Source organism: Pristiophorus japonicus, chromosome 7 (genome assembly GCF_044704955.1).
Source record: "Pristiophorus japonicus isolate sPriJap1 chromosome 7, sPriJap1.hap1, whole genome shotgun sequence".
Lineage (NCBI taxonomy): Eukaryota > Metazoa > Chordata > Chondrichthyes > Pristiophoridae > Pristiophorus > Pristiophorus japonicus.
In genome coordinates, this window is record NC_091983.1 from 152,601,221 (window position 1) to 152,627,405 (window position 26,185).

Sequence of the window (26,185 nt, forward strand, 5' to 3'; positions counted from 1 at the left end):
GTGAAGACCCAATGGTAAAATGATGGAATCAATTATTAAGGATGTCATAGCAGCGGATTTGGAAAGAGGTGACATGATAGGTCCAAGTCAGCATGGATTTGTGAAAGGGAAATCATGCTTGACAAATCTTCTGGAATTTTTTGAGGATGTTTCCAGTAGAGTGGACAAGAGAGAACCAGTTGATGTGGTGTATTTGGACTTTCAAAAGGCTTTCGACAAGGTCCCACACAAGAGATTAATATGCAAAGTTAAAGCACATGGGATTGGGGGTAGTGTGCTGACGTGGATTGAGAACTGGTTGTCAGGCAGGAAGCAAAGAGTAGGAGTAAATGGGTACTTTTCAGAATGGCAGGCAGTAATTAGTGGGGTACCGCAAGGTTCTATGCTGGGGCCCCAGCTGTTTACACTGTACATGAATGATTTAAACGAGGGGATTAAATGTAGTATCTCCAAATTTGCAAATGACACTAAGTTGGGTGGCAGTGTGAGCTGCGAGGAGGATGCTATGAGGCTGCAGAGTGACTTGGATAGGTTAGGTGAGTGGGCAAATGTATGGCAGATGAAGTATAATGTGGATAAATGTGAGGTTATCCATTTTGGTGGTAAAAACAGAGAGACAGATGATTATCTGAATAGCGACAGATTAGGAAAAGTGGAGGTGCAAAGAGACCTGGGTGTCATGGTACATCAGTCATTGAAAGTTGGTATGCAGGTACAGCAGGCGGTTAAGAAAGCAAGTGGCATGTTGGCCTTCATAGCGAGGGGATTTGAGTACAGGGGCAGCGAGGTGTTACTACAATTGTACAGGGCCTTGGTGAGGCCACACCTGGAGTATTGTGTTCAGTTTTGGCCTCCTAACTTGAGGAAGGACATTCTTGCTATTGAGGGAGTGCAGCGAAGGTTCACCAGACTGATTCCCGGGATGGCGGGACTGACATATCAAGAAAGACTGGATCAACTGGGCTTGTATTCACTGGAGTTCAGAAGAATGAGAGGGGATCTCATAGAAATGTTTAAAATTCTGATGGGTTACAACAGGTTCGATGCAGGAAAAATTTTCCCAATGTTGGGGAAGTCCAGAACCAGGGGTCACAGTCTGAGGATAAGGGGTAGGCCATTTAGGACCGAGATGAGGAGTAACTTCTTCACACAGAGAGTGGTGAACCTGTGGAATTCTCTACCACAGGAAGTTGTTGAGGCCAATTCACTAAATATATTCAAAAAGGAGTTAGATGTAGTCCTTACTACTCGGAGGATCAAGGGGTATGGCGAGAAAGCAGGCATAGGGTACTGAAGTTGCATGTTCAGCCATGAACTCATTGAATGGCAGTGCAAGCTCAAAGGGCCGAATGGCCTACTCCTGTACCTATTTTCTATGTTTCTATGTTTCTAATGCATGGCAAGGAAGTGCCTTTCGCAATTGGAGTATTCTCGTTCTACATCTGTGAGCACTCTTGAGGAGTAAGCCATGGGCCTCAGCTTGCCGCTCCTGGAGCAGCACCATGCTCAAACTGTCCCCGTTGGCTGCTACTTCTAAAAAGAAGTCCTCCCCACCATTAATCGCCCCTAGTGTGGGTGCCGTTTTCAGGTCTCCCTTGAGACGATTGAATGCGGCCATGCAATCCTCATTCCACTCCCATCCGACTCCCTTGTGGAGGAACCGAAGTAGAGGGGTTGCCGTGGCAGCGTAATCCTCAATAAAGTACCTACAGTACCCTGTGAGCCCCAGGAAGGATCTCACCCCCTTCACGGTCATGGGGGCTGGTAACTCCTGGCTTGCCTTCCGTTTGGCCTCATCTATAGCCCTTTCCCCAACTCTTACGGTCAGCCCGAGGAATTTGAATTCCATCTGACCGATCTGAGCTTTCTTGGGATTGACCTTGAACTCGGTGTCCTTCAACAGCTCCAGCAGTTCGGCCAGCAGCGGACCATGCTCCTCCCCCTCATCGGAGAATAGAAGAAAATCGTCCACATACTGCACCAACTGCTGGGGCCTGCTGAAACCCTTTAAACTGTTGGCCATACATTGGTGAAAAATGGAGGGGCTTTTGTGGAAACCCTGGGGAAGGTACGTCCAGGTATACTGTTGCCCTTTAAATGTGAATGCGAACTTGTACTGGTCCTCTCTTTTGAGGGGAATTGCCCAGAATCCATTCGTTATATCCAGCACCATGAATGTGGTCGTGGATGCTGGAATGCTCCCTATCAGGTCGGCTATGGCGACAGGGATGTTCTTGTTGAGTACCCGATAGTCCACGGTGGCCCTCCACGACTGATCCGGTTTCCGAACCGGCCAAAGTGGAGAGTTCACTTGTGTGGCTATGAGCCTCAACACCTCCTGGGCTGCTAGGGATTCCAGTGCTGTCTCGAAGTCGGCCTCTGTCTCCCTGGGGCAATTATACTGTTTCTGCGGTCGGGACATGGGGTCTTCTTGTACCCTGACTTCTACCCCCGTCATCCTACCACAGTCGTGTTTGTGTGTGGCGAACGATGCGAGATTGTCCCGCACGTAAGCCTGGTACTCAGCTGAGGTAGTATCGACCAATTGCTTTAGGTTGTAACTACCCTTCGGCTTCATCGTACACACTGTGCCTTTACCCTCCCCCTTCCTTGGGATCACTACAGCTTCTTCCTCCTTATTGGAACCCACTGCTCCCCAAAGGCAGTGATTCCTTAAATCCACTATGATTCTGTGGGCTAACATAAAGTCGGCCCCTAGGACTCTTGATTCCTGCTGCTCCCATTTCAGCAGGACGCACTTCCATTTTGCGTGGAGTGATCCTAAATCGATGGCTAGCAGCCTGGAGATCGACCCTACCTGTTCGTTCCCTGTGAGCCCCACCAGACTGTGTGGAACCTTGCTTGACAAAGGTGAGGTAGTTGGATCATTTGCATGAATCACCGTGTTGGAAGCTCCAGTGTCCAACAATCACTTCCCCACTACCTTCTGCACCCCTATCCTCACGCATGGTCTACTCCACTCATCGTACTTGAGTGAACACAGGTACTCAGGCTGGGTGCGTGCTCGTCAGAGTGGTGGGATGACCGGAGCGGTGGGATTTCCTTGCTCACGGCAGCGTCTACCCTTCCCTGCTCTGGCACAAAAGCTGTCCGAATGGCAGCCACGAGAACATCAAATTGTTCCAGGGTCGGTCCCTTCCCCTCGACAGGTTTTGTCTTAGGCACTGGAGGATCCCCTTTGCCTTGCCCCCTCCTCGGGGCCGGGCAGTCTCTCCTCCAGTGTCCCGTCTTCCCACACCCGAAACACGTCCTAGCCCTCTCTGAGCTACCCCCTTCCTGGCGCCATTCCTTTTTACTACCCTCACTGGCCTTTAACTCATGAACCTTTCCTTTAACTGGTTTGACCTCCTCCTCCACGCCGGCCTTAAATGCCAGAGCATATCGGCCACCGTGTTCTGGAGATTCTCAGGGCCAGACCAGTTCTCGGATTTTACCCTAATCCGGAGCAAACTCTTTGATACCAGGGTCCTGAGCCAATGGTTCCTTGGCTCCCCCTGCAACTGCACTCGGTCCAGCACTCCATGACAAGCTTTACTATAGTCCGGCCAGAGCTGGTCCGCAAAAGCCTGAGGTGCTTCCCCAGCCAGTTGCAGCATCCTCTCGACCCTGGAGAATGGACTGCCTTGGGTGTAACCCATGGCTCTTAGGATTTCCTCCTTTAAGCCCTCTATGGTTCCCTGCCCCCTTTTGCTTTCAGCAGATAGGGCCTGATACATCTTCCCCTCCAGGGAAAATAATAGCAGCTTGTGAACCTCTGCTTCGTTACACCCATTAATCCCTCCCACCTGTTCCACCTCGTGACGTAGACCAATGGGTCTCCTTCATTGGTAAGCTTGGTCACCCCTGAAATCATATTTTGCAGCTGTGGGGTTGTGAATTGGACCTCAAAATCGCTTTGCAGCGCCCCCTGACCTTAGCCATCTACGGGCACACCATATTTCTGCTGCCGTATGGGATGCATGGGTCCCTTTGGCGCTTGAAGCGGTGTCGGACGTCCCTAACCTGCCCCCAATCCTCGCTATCTTCTCCTTCCTCTTCCCAGTCCACCCAAGCTTCACCCGGGGCCATCAAGCAAACCATGCCTTTAGCTTTGGCAAGAGCTTGAGGCAAGCTTTGAATTGTTTTCTTGGCAGGGCCCGTGATTCCACTCTTAAACCCCCTACTGCTAACTACCCTGTAAACTGTCTTAATAACCCTCAGTTGCCCCTCCAGCCCGCTCACTTTACCCGCTAGATGAGCAGTCTCCTCCCTTGCGACCTGCTCCTTGAGCTTGGCCTCTGTTACCTGACACTGCAGGTACTCCCTTTTGTTACGGGAGGTTTCCTCCTGAGTGTGCCTCTCCTGCTTTTCTTCGTTAACCTCATTTAAAAGCCCTGTTCCTACTACGGCCCTTGTGGCTGACTGCTCCTCGGACTCTTTGAGCTCTGCCTTAAGCCTACCAACCTGCTCCCTAAGCAGTTGGACTTTACTCTGCAGTCACAGGAGCCAGATGGCCTTTTCCTTTGCTCTTCTATGCTTCTATGCTCCTTAATCCCTGTCCACTCAGCGGCCTTGTCCTCCGGACTTTCAGCCCACAAAAGGTCTCGTACCCACTGCTGTGTTATGTTAACTTTCCCAAAGATATATGAGGAAATCCTAGTCCTCATTGCTGACCTTTTGGCCTTAATATCTTCCATAACTCTCTGTTCAGCACACCCAGGTCCTGCCGCAGTCACCAATTCTGTAAGTGGTTTCCCTTAGGTGTTTACGACGCACCCCCACGTTACACTAGTTCTAGACCTGGGAGTGATTACTGTACTGAACAGATGAATGAGTCATGGACAAATACCTCGGTCTCAACCGGCAATGCTTTATTAAAGCTAAACACATACATGCACCCAGTAAAATCACACACACCCTGGTGTGTAAAACAAACAAATGCAGTACAATAAACATTGTGGCCGGTCAAACAGGCCCCTAATATGAAGTACCCCGCCGTCTAAAACACCTCCCCTGTAAACCCCTAGGAATTTGGTTTGGAGAACGCACGATACCCCGTCACACCGTGGCTGTGATCTTAAAAGATGTATGTGCAGAGATGCTCACCGATTTCACTGGCTTACTCACTGCTTCTTCTGATGAAAAGGTGCCTCTTCTGGTTTCTTCTCTTCATCACAATACGGAGGGTTGGATTCTTGTAGAGGCGAAGCAGCGAGGCAAGAGAGAGTGTCCACATGGCATGCTTTTATATCCCAAGTTCGTTTGCCCTTTCAGGCTGAATAAAGTTTGTTTCAAGGCTTCCTGTGGGTGTGTCTTCTGCTTTTACCCAATAAAGTTCCTTGTTTTCGAGGCTTCCTGTGTTTGAGTCCAGTGATGAGTTTTCGCTTCCAGGCAGTCTGGGCTTAATGGCTCTCCATTGTTCTGGTAACTCATCCAGGTAATTGGTCCGATCACTGATTGACGAGGTCAGCTTGCGTAACAATGGACTCCATTAGCCCACCTCCTGCCTTATGTTGGCCATTGTCATTCCAGACTCCATGCCCATCATTCTAAGTCCAATATGGAGCCGCACCTGGGCCCCTCCCACAAACAGCTTCCAGTTTTCTTAATGTGGTGAGAAAAATATTAAACGCAATGTCCAGACAATGTCCAATAAATCCTTGGGGGTTCGATGCTTCCAGTCCTTACATCACGATGACTTCCAGCATATCGGGCATTGATGTAGAATCATAGAATGGTTACAGCACAGAAGGAGGCCTTTCGGCCCATTGAGTCTGTGCCGGCCCTCTTCAAGAGCACTTCTGCTCGTCCCACTTCTCCGCTCTTCCTCAGTAGCCCTGTAAATTTTTTTCCATATCCAATTTCCTTTTGAATGCTATGATTGAGCCTGTCTCCAACACACTCTCAGGCAGTGCATTCCAGATCCAAACCACTCTCTGCGTTATAAAGTCATTCCTCATGTCACCTTTGGTCCTTTTGCCAATCACCTTAAACCTGTGTCATCTGGTTCTTGACCCTTCCACCAATCGATTCAGTTTCTCTCTATCTACTTCTGCCAGACCCCTCATGATTTTGAACACCTCTATCAAATCTCTTCTCAACCTTCTTTGCTCCAAGGACAACAATCCCAGCTTCTCCAGTCTATCCACGTAACTGAAGTCCCTCATCCCTGGAATCATTCTTGTAAATCTTTTTTGCACCACTCTAAGGCCTTCACATCGTTCCTGAAGTACGACAGCCAGAATTGGACACAATACGACAGTTGAGGCCGAACCAGTGTTTTATAAAGGTTATTCATAACGTCCTTGCTTTTGTACTCTATGCCTTTATTTATGAAGCCCAGTATCATGTATGCTTTTTTTTAAACCGCTTTCTCAACCTGCCCTGCCACCTTTAACAATGTGTGCACAGATATCCACAGCTCTCTCTGTTCCTGCAGCCCCTTTAGAATTGTACTCCTTAATTTATATAGCCTCTCCTCATTCTTCCTACCAAACTGTATCATCTCGCATTTTCCTGTGTTAAATTTTATCTGCCACGTGTCCACCCATTTCACCAGCCTGTATATGTCTTTATAAAGTCTATCACTATCCTCCTCACTGTTCACAATACTTCCAAGTTTTGTGTCATCTGTAAATTTTGAAATTGCACCCACATCCAAGTCATTAATATATATCAAGAAAAGCAGTAGTGCTAGTACCGACTCCTGGGGAACACTACTGTGTACCTTCCTCCAGTTCGATAAACAACTGTTCACCACTACTCTCTGTTTCCTGTCAGTTAGCCAATTTTGTATCCATGCTGCCACTGTCTCTTTTATTCCATGGGCTTCAACTTTGCTGGCAAACCTATTTTGTGGGACTTTATCGAACACCTTTTGGAAACCAATATAGACCACATCAACCCTCTCTGTTACCTCATAAAAAAATCAATCAAGTTAGTTAAACACGATCTGCCTTTAACAAACCATGTTGGCTTTCCTTAATTAATCCAAACTTGTCCAAGTGACTGTTAACTTTGTCCCGGGTTATACTTTCTCAAAGATTCTCCACTACCGAGGTTAAACTGACTGGCCTGTAGTTGCTAGGTTGATTCTTACGCCCTTTTTTGAACAAGAATGTAACATTTGCAATTCTCCAGTCCTCTGGCACCACCCCCGTATCTATGGAGAATTGGAAGATTATGGCCAGTACCTCCACGATTTCCTCCTTAACCTCCTTCAGCATCCTAGGATACATCCCATCCGGTCTTAACAACTTTAAGTATAGACAGCCTTTCTAGTACCTCCTCTTTACCAATTTGTATCTCATCCAGTTTCTCTACTACCTCCGATTTCTCTATGACTTTGGCAGCATTTCCTTCCTTGGTGAAGACAATTGCAAAATACTCATTTAGTACCTCAGCCATACCTTCTACCTCCATGCATGGGTCTCCATTTTAGTCCCTAATCGGCATGTGGGATCACTTGCATGTTGTCACATGCAATCTGTACATTAGGAGGCTGAAAGCCCCTCCTGTTCAGGTAGTTGAGAAGAGTTTTCCGCGGGTCCGCGCAGCAACATGTGTGCCATCAATTTGATGCTGGACCTTGCAGAATCCAGCAAACCCATAAAAATGGATGGCCCTATCTGACTGCTGCCTTGCTGTGATGCTTAAGGTGATACATTTTCCAGCTCTCCTGCAAACACCTGATGAATACACACCAATACTGCATACCCCATTCATCCCATTTTCCAAGAACTCACCAGAATTACCCTGGAAAGATTATGCAACTTCTGGGCTCTTGAATTAATGATGTCTTTTGTAATTTGTCACTAATCAAACTTAATAACACATGGTTTCATAATAAAAATAACTCACTCCAAATCTACAACAAGGAGATGTGGAAGAAAGAAGGAGAACATTCGAAGCTCGAAAAGTAGCTTCGTACAGCAATGTGTACTATTAGCTAAGCGGTGGAAACTCACTCTAACCTAATAAAATCCAGATCCTAGCATCACTCTCATAATCAAAATCTCCTTCCTTCTCTTCATCATCCTCCCTACCATATCCCTTCACATGACGCACGAGGCATTTTCTGAGGTTTCTTCCTGTTATAAATGTGGACTTGTATTTACTCTGTACAGCCACCAGAGGGCTCATCCCCTGGAGTCCCAAGGAATCCCATAATCCCTTGGGAGTACAAGTATTTAAGGAGGCTTCACAGGTTGGAGAGGTACTCTGGAGACCTGCAATAAAAGACTAAGGCCACACTTTACTTTGAGCTCACAGTGTTCCGTCTGACGCTTTCTCCATACCCAACAACTGGCGACGAGATACAGATAGCAAACCCAAAGATGCAGAGAACAGTGGACATGCTGGAGAAATTTTCGGAGGGAGATGATTGGAAAACTTGTGGAGCGACTCGACCAATACTTCATGGCCAACGAGCTAGATGGGAAAGAGAGCGCTGCCAAATGAAGGGCAATCCTCCTCACCGTCTATGGGGCACCAACGTATGGCCTCAAGAAGAATCTGCTCACTCCAGTGAAACCCACGGAGAAATCGTACGACGATTTGTGCACACTGGTCCGAGAGTATTTGAACCCGAAGGAAAGTATTCTGATGGTGAGGTACCGGTTCTACACCTACGAAAGGTCTGAAAGCCAGAAAGTGGCGAGTTATGTCGCCGAGCTAAGACACCTTGCAGGACATTGCGAATTTGAAGGACATTTGGAGTACATGCTCAGAGACTTTTTCGTACTTGGCATTGGCCACAAAACCATACTTCACAAACTTTTGACTGTAGAGACTTGAGTAAGGCCATAGCGATAGCCCGGGCGTTCATTGCCACTAGTGACAATACGAAGCAAATCTCTCAGCACACAAGTGCTGCTACAAGTACTGTGAACAAAGTGATGTTTTCGAATCATAACGTACAGGGCAAGTCACACATACCTGCAGCTGCACATTTGCAGATGACTCAGAATCTACCGTCAAGGGTGCTGAATGCAAGGCCATTAACACCTTGTTGGTGCTGCGGGGGTGATAATTGTTTCCATTCATGCCAATTCAAAGAGTACATTTGCAAGGGTTGTGGAACAATGGGACACCGCCAATGAGTGTGCAGGCGAGCTGCTAAGCCCATTAAACCTGCAAACCACCATATTGCAGAGGAGGACAGATCCATGGAAGATCACGACGAACCAGAACCTCAGATAGAGGAGGCAGAGGTACATGGGGTGCACACATTCACCATAATTGTCCCCCGATAATGCTGAATGTTGAAGTAAATGGACTCCCGCTGTCAATGGAGCTGTACACGGGCACGAACCTGTCTATTATGGGCAAAAAGACTTTCGAAAGGTTGTGGTGCAACAAGGCCTCAAGGCCAGTCTTATCTCCAGTTCGCATGAAACTAAGAACTTACATGAAAGAATTGATTCCTGTCATCAGCAGTGCTACCGTAAAGGTCTCCTACGATGGAGCGGTGCACAAGCTACCGGGTGATGGTCCCACACTGTTCGACAGGTGCTGGCTGGGAAAGATATGCTGGAACTGGGATGACGTCTGAGCACTATCGCCCTCTGACAACACTTTGTGTGCCCAGGTCTTAAACAAATTTCCTTTGCCTTCGAACCAGGCATCGGGAAATTTCAAGAAGCAAAAGTGCAGATCCACCTAATTCCGGGGGCGCGACCCATCCATCACAAGGCGAGAGCAGTACCGTACATGATGAGAGAAAGGGTAGAGATTGAGTTAGACCAGCTGCAAAGAGAGGGCATCATTTCACCGATTGAGTCCTATTGTCCCAGTCCTCAAGGGAGACGGCACCATCAGAATCTGTGGCGATTACAAAGTAACTATCAATCGTTTCTCCCTGCAGGACCAATACCCACTACCAAAGGCCGACGACCTCTTTGCAACATTGGCGGGAGGAAAGACGTTCACGAAGCTGGATCTGACTTGAGCCTACATGACGCAGGAACTGAGGAATCATCGAAGGCTCTCACCTGTATCAACACGCACAAAAGTCTTTTTGTTTATAACAAATGCCCACTTGGAATCCGATCAGCGGCGGCGATATTCCAGAGAAACATGGAAAGTTTACTGAAGTCGGTCCCACGCACCGTGGTCTACCAGGACGACATCTTAGTCACAGGTCGGAACACAGTCGAGCAACTGCAAAACCTGGAGGAGGTTCTTAGTCGACTCAACCACGTGGGGCTCAGGTTAAAATGCTCGAAGTGTGTTTTCCTGCCACCTGAAGTGGAGTTCCTGGGAAGGAGGATTGCGGTGGACGGCATCAGGTTCACCAACGCAAAGACGGAGGCAATCGAGAACGCACCGAGGCCATAGAACGTGACGGAGCTGCGGTCGTTTCTGGTTCTCTTGAACTACTTTGGTAACTTCTTATCGGGTCTCAGCACACTGCTTGAAGCACTACATGTCTTTCTATGAAAAGGAGTTGAATGGGTTTGGGGCAAAAGCCAAGAAAATGCCTTTGTAAAAGTGAGAAAATTGTTATGCTCAGACAAATTGCTTGTGTTGTATGATCCATGTCAGCGTTTGGTACTAGCATGTGATACATCGTCATATGGCGTCGGGTGTGTATTGCAACTAGCTAATGATTTCGGGAAACTGCAACCGATTGCTTCTGCATCGAGGAGTCTGTCTAAGGCTGAGAGAGCCTACAGCATGATTGAGAAAGAAGCGTTAGCGTGTGTCTATGGGGTAAAGAAAATGCATCAATGTCTGTTTGGTATAAAATTTGAATTGGAAACTGACCATAAGCCACATATCCCTGTTTTCCGACAGTAAAGGATAAATACCAATGCACCGGCCCGCATCCAGAGATGGACGTTCACGTTGTCCGCATACATCTCCGCCATCCGCCACAGGCCAGGCACAGAAAACTGCGCCGATGCTCTCAGTAGGCTGCCATTGCCCACAACGGGGGTGGAAATGGCGCAGCCCGCAGATCTAGCCATGGTTATGGAAGCATTTGAAAGTGAGCAATCACCCGTCACTGCCCGGCAGATCAAAACCTGGACAAGCCAGGACCCCTTATTATCTCTAGTCAAAAGCTGTGTGCTTCACGGGAGCTGGTCCAGTGTCCCAGTGGAAATGCAGGAAGAGATAAAGCCGTACCAGCGGCGCAAAGATGAAGTGTCTATGCAGGCAGACTGCCTTCTGTGGGGCAATCGAGTAGTGGTCCCCAAGAAGGGCAGAGACACCTTCATCAATGACCTCCACAGTACCCACCCAGGCATCATAATGATGAAAGTGATAGCCAGATCCCATGTGTGGTGGCCCGGTATCGATGCGGACTTAGAGTCCTGTGTTCACAGATGTAATACATGCTCGCAGTTAAGCAATGTACCCAGGTAGGCGCCGCTAAGTTTATGGTTTTGGCCCTCCAAACCGTGGTCTAGGGTACACATCGACTATGCAGGCCCATTCTTGGCTAAAATGTTCCTTGTGGTTGTCGACGTGTACTCCAAGTGGGTTGAATGTGAGATAATGGCGGCTGGCACATCCGCTGCCACTACTGAAAGCCTGTGGGCCATGTTTGCCACACACAGTTTACCCGATGTCCTGGTGGGCGACATCGGGCCATGTTTTACCAGTGCTGAGTTCAAAGAATTCGTGACCCGTAACAGGATCAAACATGTCACATCTGCCCCGTTTAAACCAGTGTCCAATGGTCAGGCAGAGAGAGCAGTGCAAACCATCAAGCAGGGCTTGAAAAGGTTAACTGAAGGCTCACTGCACACTTGCCTATCCCGAGTCCTGCATTGCTAACACATGAGATCCCACTCACTTACTGGGATCCCACCTGCTGAACTGCTCATGAAAAGAGCACTTAAGACAAGGCTATCGTTAGTTCACCCTGATCTACATGAACAGGTAGAGAACAGGCACCTTCAACAAAGTGCATACCATGATAGAGCAGATGTGTCACGCGAGATTGAAATCAATGATCCTGTATTTGTATTAAATTATGGACAAGGTCCCAAGTGGCTTCCCGGCACTGTCGTGGCCAAAGAGGGGAGCAGGGTGTTTCGGGTCAAACTTTCAAATGGACTCATTCAATGGAAACACTTGGACCAAATCAACTCAGATTCACGGACTATCGTGAGCACCCCACCTTGGACCCTACCTTTTTTGATCCTCCAACATACACACCAGTGGCAACCGGCACCACGGTTGACCACGAAGCAGAACCCATCATCCACAGCAGCCCAGCAAGGCCAGCTGCACAGCAGCCCAGCGAGAGCCCAACAAATGATTCAACAATACCAGCTTTCACACCGAGACGATCAACCAGGGCAAGAAGGGCCCCAGATCGACTCACATTGTAAATAGTTACACTATTGACTTTGGGGGGGGGAGAATGTTGTTATATATGTGTACTTGTATTTACTCTGTACAGCCACCAGAGGGCTCATCCCCTGGAGTCCCAAGGCATCCCATAATCCTTTGGGAGCACAGGTATTTAAGGAGGCTTCACAGGTTGGAGAGGCACTCTGGGGACCTGCAATAAAAGACTAAGATCACACTTTACTTTGCGCTCACAGTGTTCTGTCTGACTCTTTCTCCATACACAACACTTCCCACGTGGCATTCTTTCTTTTCTTTGCTGCATCTCATCCATGAGTGTCTGAAGATCGGTCTCATTGAAATTTTGTGCCATTTCTGCTGTTTCCCTGAGAGTTCCACTGATCTCCTGCTAAACTCACATCGTGAGACCAGTGGAACTTTAGCCCCATGCTTTCAATGTAGCACAAATCACACAAGAATTACTTGTTCCAACTCGCTGACGATCTATTCCCTCTGCCCAAAACTTTCCTACTCATTTACTGCTCCTCAGCCAGCAGATGCAATCTCCAGCCATTCTTGTTTTGTTGCAGAAAACACCTCTAATTTAAAAACCCTTTCCAGTGCAATACTCCCATTGTGCAGGAATTGTGTTACTGTTCCACTAGCATTTATTTAAATGAGCTGACCCCACCTGTTCAGCATCAGTAGGGGCTCAGGGCTGCAACACCCATATAAATGGCCCTGTGGAATTTCAAGGCCATGGGGGCCGATTTTCAGCAACTCACTGCCCGCTGACTGCCACCCACTGCCGCCGACATTCCTCCTGAAGATCGGGGTGGCCTGGAGCGGGCGGGCGGTGAGAGCCGCCGGAAACCGCCCGTTAACGTCAGCGGACAGCCAAGTGGCGCGACTGAGCTCCCGCCTGCCAAGCTCCCAGGTTCCTGTGGGCGGGAGTCGGCAGGACTCAGCGGCAGAACGGGGTGGACTGCTGGCTGGAGGCTGGTCTGTCCCCGACGGTAAGTATGAAGAACCTGAAAACTTTAGAAAGTATCTCACCATGCAACAGGCTGTGAAAGACAGACATGCTAAGTGAACATTTTAATATTTTTTTTCAACAGTGACTTACCTGGATGGGGTCCCCTAAAGGTACTCAGATAATTTTTTAATGTTTTGCTGTTGTTTTTTTTTCAGGTCTTCAACTGTCCGTGGGCTCGACTCCATCCTTGGCGGCACTTGGGCAGCAAGTGCCTCTACCACCGAGAATGCGACCTCCTGCCCGTTGCCGCCCAGATTGGCGGCGTACATCTTCCATTTGCCGCCCTTTGAGGGACTTTCTTCTTGAATATCCTACCCAAAGTACCGTCCGGTACCTCAGCAGTCATCGGCGGCACATTGGGTGGCACTTATGCGGAAACCTTGCTGAAAATCGGCCCCATGGTCTCTAACTGGGATGGAGATAAGCTTTTCTCAGGACAAAAACAGCTCGTAGTCACTGTATGTGGTTTTCTAAAGTTTGAGTGGCATAGAAGTATTAAGGGGTTTAGCAGCTTTGAAAGTAGATAAGTCCCCCGGCCCGGATGAAATGTATCCCAGGTTGTTGAACGAAGTAAAGGAGGAAATAGCAGAGGCCTTGACCATCATTTTCCAGTCCTCTTTGGATATGGGCATGGTGCCGGAGGATTGGAGGACTGCTAATGTAGTACCCTTGTTTAAGAAGGGAAAAAGGGATAGGCCAAGTAACTACAGACCGGTCAGTCTAACCTCAGTGGTGGGAAAATTATTGGAAAAAATCCTGAAAGACAGGATAAATCTGCAGTTGGATTGGTAAAGATTAATTCAGGACAGTCAGCACGGATTTGTTAAGGGAAGATCGTGTTTGACTACCCTGATTGAATTTGAATTTCCTGAGGAGGTAACCAAGAGGGTCGATGAGGGTAGTGCATACGATGTAGTATATATGGACTTTAGCAAGGCTTTTGATAAGGTCCCACATGGTAGACTGGTCATGAAGGTTAAAGCCCATGGGATACAGGGCAAAGAGGCAAGTTGGATCCAAAATTGGCTTGGAGGTAGGAAGCAAAGGGTAATGATTGATGGATGTTTTTGTGACTGGAAGGATGTTTCCAATGGGTTTCCGCAGGACTCAGTATTGGGCCCTTTGCTTTTTGTGGTATATATCAATGATTTAGATTTGAATATAGGAAGTATGATGAAGAAGTTTGCAGATGACACTAAAATTGGCTGTGTGGTTGATAATGAATAGGAAAGTCATGGACTGCAGGAGGATATCAATCTACTGGTCAGGTGGGCAGAGCAGTGGCAAATGGAATTTAATTCAGAGAAGTGTGAGGTGATGCACTTTGGGAGGGCTAATAAGGAAAGGGTATACACATTAAGCGGTAGGCCACTTAATAGTGTAGATGAACGAAAGAACCTTGGAGTGCTTGTCCACAGATTCCTGAAAGTAGCAGGCCACGTGGATAACATGGTTAAGAAGGCATACGGAATGCTTGCCTTTATTGGCCAAGGCATAGACTATAAGAGCAGGGAGTTTATGCTTAAATTGGATCATACTTTGGTTAGGCCACAGCTGGAGTACTGCTTGCAGTTCTGGTCATCATATTATAGGAAGGACGAGACTGCACTAGCGAGAGTGCAGAGGAGATTTACTAGGATGCTGCCTGGAATGGAGAATCTTAGTTATGAGGACAGATTAGATAGGCTGGGTTTGTTCTCATTGGAACAGAGGCGGTTGAGAGGAGACCTCATCGAGGTGTACAAGATATTGAGGGGCCTGGACATAGTGGATAGTAAGGGTCTATTTCCATTGGTGGAGGGGGCTATTATGAGGGGGCATAGTTTTAAGGTGGTTGGTGGAAGGTTTAGAGGGGATTTGATGGGGTTGGGGGGGGGGCTTCTTTACGCAGAGGGTTGTGGGGATCTGGAACTCACTGCCTGGAAGAGTGGTGGATGCAGAAACCCTCACCACTTTTACGAGATGGTTGGATGGGCACTTAAAGTGCCGTAACCTGCAGGGTTACGGACCAAGAGCTGGTAATTGGAATTAGACTAGATGATCTTTTGTTGGTCGGCGTAGATATAATGGTAAGTACTGCACGGAATAGAATACGGACAGGGTGATCTCTTGGACCAGTTTCGATCGCCTCGATGGGTCGGAGAGGAATTTTCCCATATTTATTTTCTCCCTAAATTGGTTTGGGTTTTTATCTGTTTTTTGCCTTTCCCAGGAGATCACATGGCTCCAGCTGGGGTGGAGTGTAGATGTTTTTAGTATAAGGGGTGTTGCAGTGGTGTGGGGCAGACTGGTTGGGCTGGGTGCTCTTTGCTTTTTCGTTATTGTTCATGGGTTTGTATATAACCTTTAGGGCTGCTGACGAAGGGCCGTGCTGCTCTTTGTCGGCTGGCGCAGACACGATGGGCCAAAATGGCCTCCTTCTGCACTGTAAATTTCTATGTTTCTATATTCCCGGGCAGCGAAGTGGAGCTGAGGCCAAGATCAGATCAGCCATGATCTTATTGAATGGCGGAGCAAGCTCGAGGGGCCAAATGGCCTACTCCTGCTCCTATTTCTTATGTTCTTATGTTCTTATGATAGAAAGTCACTGTGGAAAGTGGATACAAAGAATTTTGAGCCATTTTGAAAGCAGTTTCTGAATGATATGCCCAAAATTCTCCAAGAGAATAATTTTATGTCTTCAAAAGTTCAAATTTAATGCTGTCTGCAAGAGAGGTAAGAGATTATCCTTGTTGAGTAACCATATGACCAGAAAAGTAGACAGTGAGGAGCCCATTTCAATTGATGTACAATCGGATGGAAGAGTAAGCGATCAAAAGCTTCAATTTTCTGCAATATTTACCCCTGTCTGTAGATGGAATAACCAAGATTAATCAAGCTACTGGAGTGAATGAAGATCTCTAGATTGCTTTGTACTTCAACTTTAGAATGTATCTCACCATGCAACAGGCTACGAAAGGCAGACATGCTAAGTGAGTGGGCAAAAATTTGGCAGATGGAGTATAATGTGGGAAAATGTGAGGTTATCCACTTTGGCATAAAAAATAGAAAAGCAAATTATAATTTAAATGGAGAAAAATTGTAAAGTGCTGCAGTACAGAGGGACCTGGGAGTCCTTGTGCATGAAACACAAAAAGTTAGTATATATATTATATTTTATAAGTTAGTATGCAGGTACAGCAAGTAATCAGGAAGGCAAATGGAATGTTGGCCTTTATTGCAAGGAGGATAGAGTATAAAAGCAGAGAAGTACTGTTACAACTGTACAGGGTATTGGTAAGGTCCACACCTAGAGTACTGCATACAGTTTTGTTCTCCGTATTTAAGGAAGGATATACTTGCATTGGAGGCTGTTCAGAGAAGGTTCACTAGGTTGATTCCGGAGATGAGGAGGTTGACTTATGAAGATAGGTTGAGTAAGTTGGGTCTATATTCATTGGAGTTCAGAAGAATGTGAGGTGATCTTATCGAAACATGTAAGAAAATGAGGGGGCTCGAAAAGGTGGATGCAGAGAGGATATTTCCACTCAAAGTGGAAACTAAAACTAGGGGACATAGTCTCAGAATCAAGGGAAGCTTATTTAAAACTGAGATGAGGGAGAATTTCTTCTCTCAGAGGGTTGTAAATCTGTGGAATTATCTGCCCTCGAAAGCTGTGGAAGCTGGGTCATTGAATATAGTTAAGGCGGAAATAGACAGATTTTTGAGCGATAAAGGAATAAAGGGTTATGGGGAGCGGGCAGGGAAGTGGAGCAGAATCCATGATCAGATCAGCCATGATCTTATTAAATGGCGGAGCAGGTTCGAGGGGTCAAATGACCTACTCCTGCTCCTATTTCTTATGTTCTCATGCAAAGTTGTTTTTGTTTTCCTATCTTCACATTCTTCTCTTGGAGAACAATGTGAAGTCATGGAAGGATTCACAGGCTGATTAACAATCTGACAGGCCACAACAAGAACTCATCTTCCATGGCCATAACTATCTTTACAACCAGCCGACAGGGTGGTTAGTCTTATACGGCAAGAAGGTCTTGTGGGCTCCCACAACCCGTACTTATGAGGATGACAAAAGTATTTCTGTACTAAATAAGATTGCACTGGAGTTACATGTGGTACTGTGAATTTCATTAAGCCTACTTGTAGTAAGCAGGGAAATTTATAGAAAACCTACATATTTTCAAGATGGCTAGTAAAATTCTACACTGAAATCATTCAAGTGTTCACTCCAGACTGTTAGGAATGTGATGTACCATAAGCTCAGGAACAATTCTGTTTGAATATTGCTAATGAATTCTTAATAAATAAAAAGAGCCATCATTTTCAATGCTTTTTCTGCCTTGTTGAAAAATAAATCACCTTCTTATGAGTGATGAGTACTAAAGAGCAAAGCATGATTTTGATAGCTCTTATGTCTAGCTTCTTTTAATTAACATTATTAAACTTACTCAAAGTAAGTCTTCTAAAGCAGATATTGCTCATCAAATAAAGTAAACTGCTTCATTTTTTAAGTTAGTCCAACAGTGTTAGTTTTTGATTTTATAATTTTCATATTGCCTCGAAGCAATCATTTTTTCTTTCAAATGCTGAGGGTAAATCCAGCTTCACATTGTCTGTCTGTTAGGCTCTCGTTTGTACAAAAATGTAAAAAAAGATTAGGTCAGGCAGAACAGGTAAGGACAAATGAATGTGTGTACCCATATGCATGCAAAACGCAAAAGGCCTTTATTATACTAATTGGCTCTGTGATACTGTAGAAATTCCAGTCACTGGACAGGGTTAATGTCAGTACTGAAATCTACTCTAACCAGCTTTACAACCTGTGTATCATCAGAATAATTGGTCTTTTAGTTGATCTGACTAACTGACAGCTTGGCCATTGATAATTACTTATGGCAGCATTTTCCTATTTTTTTCCTGATCTCAGAAAGACCATACTAATGAACTAAGGTATTTTACAGCAGAATGGGTTTTCAGTATCAAGAATATCATTTAAATAATCTTGCTAGGAGTTTGTAAGCCATTCACCTACAGTTTATGATAATGAGAATGATGGTGATTATACATAATGAAAAAACTACTGCATGATGGTTACATCCTCTTCAAATTTCTAGTAATTTATTAATTTTAGCAATTTGGAAATACCTTTTGAACTTGATGACAGAGTGCAATTTTATTCACATGAAATGGTAACATAAAATTAGGCCCTTTCAAGCAACTTCTATTCATTGTGGGACAGCTACAGCATGGAGGTTATTTAAAGTACACTTCTTGATCCCCAATCTTTATTGCTGTTGCAGTGTATTGTGATGGTTAGATGTAAATTACAGGAAACCATGTAAGACAATAGCACAACATTCCACGTGCTTCAGTATGTTGTATGTCCAGTGTAACTCTGATGGATGGGAATGTGAAGAAAAACAAAAAACAATCATGTCCGATATCCCAGGACAAGAGGTAAGTTAATGCAAACTTTATCAAAATCGATCAAAATAATTAGAATTATAGAATTATATTTATGATTTATTTAATGTGTGTGCCGAAGTAAAGTAACACATAGTGCGAATTGTTGAGCGGACCAAGTTAGAGTGAGAAATCAAGGACACTGGAGAATACATGGAAAAATCACAACAAGGCAATTGTTTTTATAATCCATGTTAGCCAGTTTTGGTCAGTGCTTTCCACTGATCTGTAGGCTGTTACGATAGAATTGAGAGAATGCTTTTAATATTTAATATTTTTTTAAATTACATAAACTGAAAAGGAGGACACAAAGTTCAGTCTACAACATGACTGGTCTCAAACCAAAATGTCTAATAAAAAATTGGATCAAGAATTTTATGGATTTTTCTTGGCAGTTTTTAGCTTTACTTTCTAATTATGCCAATTAATTTATTTGTCTTATGTTGAATTATAGATGATAATACCACTAAATATCATATCACATTTTTAAAGAGTTTTCAATGTTTATGTTGCGTGTTCAAACTGAAAATATTGCAACCTTTCTGCAGTAAAGTATGTTAAAAGTTTGCTGGTGCCTTTTGTTTTTAATTACAATTTCATTAGATGACCTCAAGGATGTATTGTTTCTTCAAATTGTTTATGATATTACAAAATATGTTTTGTTCTCCTTCCATGGGTTGCACATATATATATTTGTGTGCATGTATATATTTGCATAGAGAAGAAAGGAGAAATAGGTGGACCTTATCAAAATTGTACCTGGACATCATCACATTAACACACTTATTTCAGTTTTGATGTTATACTATATATTCATTGAAAGAAATATAGATATGTTGCTCATGATATATAATGCTGAAGAACGTGATGATATAAAATCCTATCAAAGTATATAATTCATAATGGATCTTTGAAAATAATAGTTTGAGACTTACGCAGATGATTCCAAACCGAACAATACATCAAAAAAAGGAAATATTGACAACTCCATCGTAAATCCAGCTTTCTTAGGAGCAGTGTGAATTTGCAATTGAGCTTCCTATTTTACCTTGTTATTATCTTCCATTTTATCTGTATCTATCTATAGCATACAGTTCTATATATGATACATGATTAAGGGCCTTTTTGCTCTGCTGAGCTCTGCTTGCTAACCATAGATGGAAGAGTAGAATTAATATCCTAGCTATGTTAATGTTATTTATTTATTTATTCTTCCCTAGTGCTTTCCTTGGTCCAAAATGGGTTACATTGAGATGCTTAGTTACAGTTTTTACAGCCATTTACAGCAGTAAAGATGCAGAACTCACTTCTGTACCTAAACCCTAAATGGCAGAGAAATTCCTCTCGAACAACAAAAAAAATCAAACAAGAAAATGTTATAACACCTATAATGTCATATAGATGTGTTCATGAAAAGAGGGAAATATTTATCATTAATTATGCACTTGAATAAATAACAATTATATAATTAATATAAGGACTAAATGTCTGATTTAAACAGTTATCATCATTCAAGATTTGATAATTTAAATCATTATCTTCAGATAACATACTTATCTAAATAACCTAAAATAGACTGATTGATCGATTTTCCCTGTCTAGTTCCATAACTATTGAACAATATCTTAAATGAGCAATTTATTTTAAAAATGTGTTGTCTTTTTCTGTTCCATTATCTTATGTATTCAGCTTTAGCAAAAATTGTTGATTGTTAAAATCTTTTTTGTCTGTTTATAGTATCAATTTTATATTGTTTGAGGATACAAACAATATTCCCTAATATTTAACTATAATTTTGAGAATTGTTAGCTTAAATGATCAGATTGCACAAACTAAAAATTATTAATTATAACACATTAATTATAAAATAACATTAGTTGCTTTTGTAGTAAGAAAGAATTTTGATTCTTGCTAATTAAACATTGAAAAGTGCTAGGTATTTGAGGTACAGAAGTGTTCATCCCATTGTAAAATGTAAGACATCTGTATTATATAAAGTACATAATCATATTTAATCATAATTTGGAATAATTTTGTTTCTTTGATGTTTTCATAGTATCCAGTTTATTGATGTTAAAATGCTGCTGTTTACAAATATACCACAGTAACATTTCATTGTCTTTGCTGTCTTTTGCCTTTTGAACTTTTTTTGAAAAGAGAAATGGTGAGCAAAATGAAACAAACAGTGCAAGATGTGATACAAATCAAGATTACTGTAATTTACAAATAGAAGTGAATTCAAAATATGGACTGGGAGATCTGAAAATGTATTGTTAATTCCAATTTGTCAGATTAACCAGCATTCACGACAATACTAAAATCAGAATTGGAATATTTGAAATGAGTTCCACACATTGCAGGGTGAAAACTATATGCTTCTTTGTCAGTATATTTCTGGTTTATTCTGACATAATGATGACTTAGAAAAAACACAAATAGTTAGAAAGAATAATACAGGTATGTTAAGGTTAATTGTATTAACGTTATTCCTGAAAGTGTCATACTTTGCACATAAAGAGGACTTAGATCTTTATATACCATAATCATTATTGTCAGCAACAAATTAGATTGACTTTATACTCTGGAGACATATTGTTTTGCTGTATATTTCACAAAACCAATGACTTCTAAGAAATCAGCAAGAACATACCATTAATGAAATACATACATTTATTTATTATAGCATTTTGCAGAAAATGTGTCCATATAGAGAAATAATTGATAGATTAGCATTTACAACACAAATTTGAGTTAATAGTCTGCTGCTTACATGTGCATTGCATGTGCGAACCATTAAATTACACTGAAAATTCCCTTTAATAAGGATAATCCCATTTCAATGAATGGCAAGAAAAGTAATTTTGGATTTTAAAAAATAGATAAATGTAAACAGTGTAGTCGACTAACAGGTTGTTAACAGACAAAACACATCAGATTGAACCACCTCTTTTTGCCTGTTATTTTGTTATTTACAGTTACATGGGATTGTCTTGGGTTGGGAGAGTGGTATGAGATTTTGCAGATGCCAGACATGAAACATTTAGAGCAAAAATATTGTTAGATTATTTGGCTAAATTTCAATGTCAGACTGCTAAAATATATTTTATGCTGGAGTAAATGCTGATGTAGACAATATGTTTAATAAACCATGTATGTACAAAGGATATCGACTTTTACAATTTTGTGCACTCAAAATTATTATTACCTGGCATTATAATAAATAGATTTGCTCTGAATTATTTTGAAATCTACAATAAATTATTATATTTTTTCTTTAATTGCTGTTGTTTAAATCTTTAACACATTCTTTAAGTGGATTTGCTCATAAGTTTTAATTAAACTTGAAAAAACTTTGTTAGGAGAGAATATGGTTTTGGGTGCTAGGACGATATACATTTTGATAGAATTTACTTTAAAAGTCTTTGGGAGTAAGTTTGACTTGGGTCATAGTGTAAAATGGGCGATATCAATCCAGCTGCCTGCTATACACCTCTTCCGACTTTCATTTCCTTTGAAGTCAATGAAAATGAACATCGGGAGAGATGCAAAATGGACGACAAAATCAATATCGCCCATTTTACACTATTGCCCAAAGTCAAAATTAACCTCTTTCTATTTTGAGCAGTATTATTTAATAGATTGTTACAGTTGTTTAATAAATATTATTTCAATTAATCAAAATGAAGGAAGGCTTCATGGACTTAGAAAAATCATAATGCATTCAGAATGTAGCCAATGTATCACATACATGGTCTGAAGCTGAGAATATGTAACACACATTTCTGAAGTCACAAAAAGGATACGTATTTATTGAAAAGTGCATTGAATGTACAGTGTAAATATAATTATGTTATAAAATAAAAGAGTTATGGTACATAATAGTATTTGTGAGTATGGTAGCATAGTGGTTATGTTACTGGACGAGCAATCTAGAGGCCTGGCCTAATGATCCAGAGACATGAGTTCAAATCCCACCACGGCAGCCGGGGACTGTAGAACCAGGTGTACCTAAAAATGAGGTGCCAGCCTGGTGAAGCTACAACACGTGCTAAACAGTGGAAGCAGCATGCTATAGGCAAAGCTGAGCCATTCCACAATTAACGGATCAGATCAAAGCTCTGCAGTCCTGCCACATTCAATCGTGAATAGTGGTAGACAATTAAACAACTAACACGAGGAGGAGGCTTCATGAACATCCCCATCCTTAATGATGGCGGAACCCAGCACATGAGTGCAAAAGACAAGGGTGAAGCATTTGCTAGCATCTTCAGCCAGAAGTGCCAAGTGGATGATTCGTCTCAACCTTTTCCTGAAGTCCCCACCATCACAGAAGTCAGTCTTCAGCCAATTCGATTCACTCCACGTGATATCAAGAAATGGCTGAGCGCACTGGGTACAGCAAAGGCTATGGGCCCCGACAACAACCCCACTGCCGTGCTGAAGACTTGTGGTCCAGAACTAGCCATGCCTCTAGCCAAGCTGTTCCAGTACAGCTACAACACTGGCACCTATCCGAAAATTGCCCAGGTATGTCCTGTCCACAAAAAGAAGGACAAATCCAATCCGGTCAATTACCACCCCATCAGCCTACTCTCAATCATAAGCAAAATGATGGAAGGTGTCATCGACAGTGTTATCAAGCGTCACTTACTCACCAGTAACCTGCTCACTGATGCTCAGTTTGGGTTCTGCCGAAGACACACGTAATCAAACCTCAGCACAGCCCTGGTCCAAAGAGACAAAGGAGCTGAATTTCAGAGGTGAGGTGAGAGACACTGCCCTTGACATCAAGGCAGCATTTGACAGAGTGTGGCATCAAGGAGCCCTAGTAAAATTGAAGTCAATGGGAATCAGGGGGAAAACTCTCCATTGGCTGGAGTCATACCTAGCACAAAGGAAGATGGTTGTGGTTGTTCAAGGACAATCATCTCAGCTCCAGGACATCATTGCAGGAGTTCCTCAGGGCAGTGCCTAGGGCCAACAATCTTAAGCTGCTTCATCAATGACCTTCCCTCCATCATTAAATCAGAAGTGGGGATGTTCGCTGAAGACTGCACAGTGTTTAGTTCCATTCGCACCTCCTCAGATAATGGAGCAGTCTATGACTGCATGCAACAAGACTTTGACAATATTCAGGCTTGGGCTGATAAGTAGCAAGTAACATTTGCACCACACAGGTGCCAGGCAATGATTATCTCCAACAAGACAGAGTCTAACCTCCTCCCCTTGATATTCAATGGCATTACCATTGTAAAATCTCCCAAGATCAACATCCTGTGGGGCACCATTGACCAGAAACTTAACTAGATCAGCCACATAAATACTGTGGCTACAAGAGCAGGTCAGAGGCTGGGTATTCTGTGGTGTGTGACTCACCTCCTGACTCCAGAAAGCTTTCCCACCATCTACAAGGCGCAAGTCAGGAGAGTGACAGAATACTCTTAGAATCATAGAAATTTACAGCATGGAAGAAGGCCATTTCGGCTCATCGTGTCCACGCCGGCTGACCAAGATCTATCCAGCTTAATCCCACTTTCCAGCTCTTGGTCCATAGCCCTGTAGGTTACGGCACTTTAAGTGCATATCCAAGTATACTCTCCACTTCCCTGGATGAGTGCAGCTCCAACAGCACTCAAGAAGCTCATAGAAATATAGAAACATAGAAAATAGGTGCAGGAGTAGGCCATTCGGCCCTTCGAGCCTGCACCACCATTCAATAAGATCATTTCCTCATTACCCCATTCCTGCTTTCTCTCCATGATCCCTTGATCCCTTTAGCCACAAGGGCCCTATCTAACTCCCTCTTGAATATATCCAATGAACTGGCATCAACAACTCTCTGCGGTAGGAAATTTCACAGGTTCACAACTCCCTGAGTGAAGAAGTTTCTCCTCATCTCAGTCCTAAATGGCCTACCCCTTATCCTAAGACTATGTCCCCTGATTCTGGAATTCCCCATCATCGAGAACATTCTTCCCACATCTAACCTGTCCCGTCCCGTCAGGATCTTGTAAGTTTCTATAAGATCCACTTCTCATCTTTCTAAACTCCAGTGTATAAAGACTCAGTTGATCCAGTCCCTGCTCATATGTCAGTCCCGCCATCCCGGGAATCAGTCTGGTGAACCTTCGCTGCACTCCCTCAATAGCAAGAACGTTCTTCCTCAGATTAGGAGACCAAAGCTCAACACTATCCAGAACAAAGTAGCCCGCTTGATTGCACCCCATCCACCACCTTAAACATTCATTCCCTCCACCACCAGTGCACCATGTCTGCAGTGTGTATTATCTATAAGATGCACTGCAGCAACTTGCCAAGGCTTCTTCGACAGCACATTCAAAACCCACCTCTACCACTGAGAATGACAAGGGCAGCAGGCGCATGGGAACACCATGACCTCCAAGTTCCCCTCCATGTCACATACCATCCTGACTTGGAAATATATCACCATTCCTTCATCATCATGTCTCACCACCACCTTCTCAAGGGCGATTTGTAACGGGGAATAAATTCGGGCCTTGCCAGCAATGCTCACATCCCATGAATGAATAAAAAAATCTGTTAGTCACTTATGGAAATATTTGCCCTAACTTGTTTCTGCTCCTGAGAGACATTTTGTATATATACAGAACTTGATCTTTTACTGTTATTACAGCAGCAGTTTTTTTATCTTCAGAATGATTTTACTGCTACTTTTTAAACTATTATTGAAATGATGTCTACAATTATGAGTATAGTGGAATAGTTACAAAAATAATCATAAATAATTGAACCAAAGGTATATTCAAAGGTGTTATTGTGCATCTATTCTATATTTATAAACTATCCTTCTGTCTTTACGCCTATCTACATCTATAGATCGGTGATTATTTGTGCAAATAGTATAAATAATGTAGCGCAATTGTAATATTAAGATGATACAATAAGGAAATTGGGTTTACCTCAAGGAACTATTGTTTGAAATCCTTCAGAAACTGTAGCAGTAGTGACAGTGTATTTTTACATGAAAAATCATTGTCATATAAAACAAACAATAACATTGAATTGCAAATATTTTACATTTCTGGCAAATGACGATGAATTGTGTCCAAATATTTTTGTTGAATCATTCAAAGATACAATTGTGTTTCATTATTTTCTCAGAAGCCATGATCACCATCATGGAAAAAATAAGATCTCTGAGCTAACACTACTTTGTTAATAATAATTTTATATAGTACAGGTTTAATATAGTGCGAAAATAATACCAATGTAAATTCAGAGTAAAAAATATAAATGTTGAATTTAAATTTTTTTTTAATTATAACCGTTATGTATGTAAACTTTTATTTACCTTGTACAGCCACCAGAGGGCTCATCCCCTGGAGTCCCAAGGGATCCCACAAT